Raw genomic sequence first — 4,215 nt, 5'->3', positions numbered from 1 at the left:
TTAAACAATGTTCGGGCTACAGGATAGATTCAAACTTCTTTGTTGTTGCTATAATTTGGACTTGAAAATAGCCTTTTTAAAATGTTGGGCTCCCATGAAAGTTGTAGGCCTATATTTACCTTTCCATTCATATAAAGTAGACCTAAATCCAAGATCTACATCTCTAGATATGACCCAATTACCAAACAGTGTTCCGATTTTGACTGTACTAGCATCTCTTTTCTAAGTTTGGCCATCTCTTTGTTCTTTCAATTTCAATTCTTAAACTCATTAATCAATCCTTTCATTTATATGACAGGCCTGCATTTAAAGTGAATATTTACCATAAATTAAAGGTATCTTATATTATTAGATATATTATTATAAAACATGCTTTAGTTAAGGAGTTATTGGTTATTGATACTTCAAGTGCTAAATAATGATATAAAATATTGATAAAAATGCACTTTTAAGTATTAATCACTCGCATAGGGTTAAATAGAACACTACCTTCAATGGCTTGTAATATCTCTTTTGTATCAATCCATTTATCATAGTTTATAGGACCAATATATCTATCATTAGAGGGTCTTTCAATCGTCAAATCCATAATGACAAGAGTTTAAGCTAGTTAGACAGGGGAAATAAGGGTAAAATGTTGCTTAATTGCTGAATTTCCCCTAATGTTCTAAGGTGTATGAGGGACATGAGTTGTTAGTGCTTCCATAAGAGGTTATACAGACATTCCCTTCCCATTCCATGACCTTAACAGTTTCTTGAACGGATTGGTCATTCAAGAAACTTCATTCTTTATAGATTATAACTCTATTTGATAATTAATTTTGGGTGAGCCCTTTGTTCATTCTCCTTTCTCTCTCCCAGTCGAGTGTAGTAGACTTTAGGTAAGGGACCTATGTTTTACAACTTATAATGGGTATGATAATTTATAAGCAAATGCATGATTAAATGTATGAATATGATGCATATGCTAATGTATATTGGATATGAATTTAGCCTTTTTAAGAATGAATGATGGCCACCACTTTATTTGCGGAGCGGGTATGAATTTTTTGTCACATTTCTTATCAGGAGTAATTTTGCCTAAGTCATTGCTTTAAATCACGCTTTTCAACCAATAAATTTTACACAAAAGATGGCTCAAAGCCTTTTTTTATCAATAATATTGATAAGTCCATTGCATTGTTTTTGGAAAAGAAAATATAAGGAAAAGAAAAATTACATCAGTCTTTCTATTTAACCATATCTCTAGCAATATGTAGAAAAGAAAAGCAATGACTCTCAATTTTCCCATAAAAATCGATCTCAACTAAGTTTTTCTAGTAGTGAAGGATGTCTTCTCCCACCTTTTGAGCTTTGGCCCTAACAATCAAAGTATATTCGACAACTTTGTCTATATGCCTTCTACGAGTAGAATGTTGCTTTGGTTTAAGGTATTATTGTTGGTGTCGAACTAGTCTTTATGCTTTTCTAATGCTAGCTCAAATGGTTTACCATTTCTTGTTCATTAATGAGCTTCACTCTTAGCAACTTAATTTTATATTTCTTATTTATTAGATCTGCTTCAAAAACCTCAACTTTCTTCCTTTTGCCTTTAACTCTTGCAACCTCTTATGCTTCGGCTAGTTCCATCATTATATATTTCTTGTTTAGCTCCTCGTATTTCTCAATTGTGTCTACCTTCTTTACTTGAACCTGTACAAATTTATCTTGATAATATTCTATGCTTCCTTGACAATCATTGAAGTTAGACCTCAATGCTTCAAGTTCGGAGCTACTTAATTTGCATCATGTTGAAACCTAGTTCTTCTTTGTCTTTCTTAAATTCTTCTTTTATAGTCTTTTTTTTGCTCAATCATAGCTCTAATACTGTTATTCTTGCATCTCTGGATTGAACTTGCTTGCCTCCTTTTGTCTCTTTCCAGCATCATTGTTTCTAAAGTTGCCTTGTCTCTCTTGCTCTTACTCAACTATATCTGAAGTTTTTTTACTTGCTCTCTTAGTTCCTCATCATTGTTGACCTTTTGTTTTTTAATCGGCTTTTCTACAACTTATGAAGGTCTAGCTTTAGAGTGTGACATCTTAAGAATAATGGCTAGGGTTAACTCTCTACATCTTGTATACTCTTCACTTGTGCTAAGGTCCCTTAGACTTTCAAACTCCTTTATAATTATAACTAAATGCTTTCAATCTTGTTTGATAATTTTTAGCACCTAATATGCAGACAGATCTTTGAATGACCAAGAAAATTAGGCAAGTCCAACAATTATTGGGACATATTCTATGCCCTTTAGTTGTTTTATAGCAAGGGTCAGAGCGTAACTTACATAACCTGTAATCCTAACTAAAAATACCTGACATCTTTACTTACAACTCATCAGAATATTTATTGTTGTGACCCACAAGGCTTTCCAATCAAAATTGTTATTAGGCAACTCTTGCAGCTTTTCTATCAAACTTTGATCGCTCAATTTTAACCTTTTTTTTTTCCTTCCATCAACTTCAAAGGCTTTTGGCTAAACCAATAAAAAATATTGAAGATCAATGTCTTTATTTTAATATGATTTATTTAAATCATGTTAATATTCTATGTTAAAGAGCATACATATATTGGAGATTAAATTCTAATAAATTTTTAATCTAAAAATAAGTGCATCTTATTTTTAATTTGAAATATATCTTTTAATCATGTCCTTTAAACAAATTTTTATTGTACTATCCCAAGAACATTCAGAAATGTGAAAAATTTGGATTTGCCACTTACTGAGGACTGTCCGAAGTTTGGTTCTCACTAGCAGCTGTTGGAGGTCAACTTCCAGTTTGAAATCCAATTTACATGACATGGCGAGATCAATTAAGTGCTGCCTCTTGATCAATTTGACTCTGTTGGAATCATAGCTTTCTAGTTTCTCTTTTGAAGGAACTGCGAAGAAAAATATGATTATTCATGGCTCCAGAATGTTCCATATGGTTTCAACTGTTGTTTCTGCTGGAAAAAAAGGCAATCTATTTTCTTACTCTAGAAAAGTTCATGGCCGGAAATGAAGATTCCGGAGTTTCCAAATGTTGTCGTGCTGATGGTTTAAACGCGGCTCGATGGTTCCTTTTTTATAGCATTAGCAAAAATTCAAAGAAAACATGAGATGAAGAGTACCATAATCAAACCCATATTTTCTCTCTCTGTTCTTCGATGTCTCAACGAACAAGCAGTGAACTGTTCTAGCTTTTCTATTATCTGTGGTGCATCTACTTGTTTGTCGCGTATAAGTAAACCCTAATACTTGACTGATATATAATATTGTTTAGGTTATAGATTTGTTTTTTAAAAATTACTGGTTTAAATTTTATAAATTTTAAGATTATTAAAAAAAATTTATATAATTATTAATTTTAAAATTTATAAAATTATTTAATATACATACAAATTAATTCAAAAAATCATATTAATAGAAAAAAACAATATTGTTAATGCACGTCTCTAATTGTATTTTGTTTATGGAAGATAGGTAGCATTTGCTTCCAACTAAAACAAAAAAGATAAAAAGAAATAAAAGACAGAGATGTAGCTTTTTATGATGATGATATATGGTTGATGAAGGACGATGACGATATATGATATAAAAAATAAAATAAATATTTGTATTTAATTTATACATGGTTGATGAAGGTATAATTAGAAGAAGTAAAAAAATATATCCTTCATATGTATAACCATCAAAATTATTAATTTATTTGCTTAAAAACTTAACAAATTTCACAATAAATATTTTTTTCTGAACAAATTTAAAATAGTAACTTCTTCACTTATTAAAATCATTTTTATTTTTCTTTCAATATCATAAAAAAATAATTCATTAGATACTACAATTAAATTATATTTTATTCAATCATTAAATTATTATTATTTTTTAAATAATAATAAAAAATAATTAAAGCAATGATATATTAAATAAAATATTTGATTAACAAAAAGTTAAACTCTAACAAAATTGAAAATGTAAAATAATAATTTCATTATCATTGCTTTTTTGTTTATCATTTAATCCCCAATTCCCCATTTACTTCATCATTGGGCACCGTTTTTTTGAAGGAACCAAATATCAATGTTAAACGCAAAGCAAATGATGTTTATACAATGGAAGGTTCTTAGTGGTCATTAACTGAATTTGAAATTGACTGTACGAAACATGAGATTGATTAAGGAGTTCATCACATTTT

At 29.7% G+C, this 4,215-nt stretch overlaps 1 protein-coding gene across 1 annotated transcript in view; it reads left to right on the top strand.

Annotated features, from left to right (window-relative positions):
• Window positions 1-3,322, top strand: part of LOC105136415 (uncharacterized) — an 18,807-nt gene extending 15,485 nt beyond the window's left edge. The window contains exon 4 of the mRNA XM_011041738.1: window positions 3,311-3,322. The gene's annotated coding sequence lies outside the window, so the exon portion shown is untranslated. The remainder of the gene's footprint in view (window positions 1-3,310) is intronic.
• The last annotated feature ends 893 nt before the right edge of the window (window positions 3,323-4,215 follow it).

This window comes from Populus euphratica, unplaced genomic scaffold (assembly GCF_000495115.2).
Source record: "Populus euphratica unplaced genomic scaffold, PopEup_1.0 scaffold174.1, whole genome shotgun sequence".
NCBI classification, from domain to species: domain Eukaryota; kingdom Viridiplantae; phylum Streptophyta; class Magnoliopsida; order Malpighiales; family Salicaceae; genus Populus; species Populus euphratica.
Note: the sequence above shows the minus strand (reverse complement) of the source record. Positions and strands in the feature narration are given on the sequence as shown.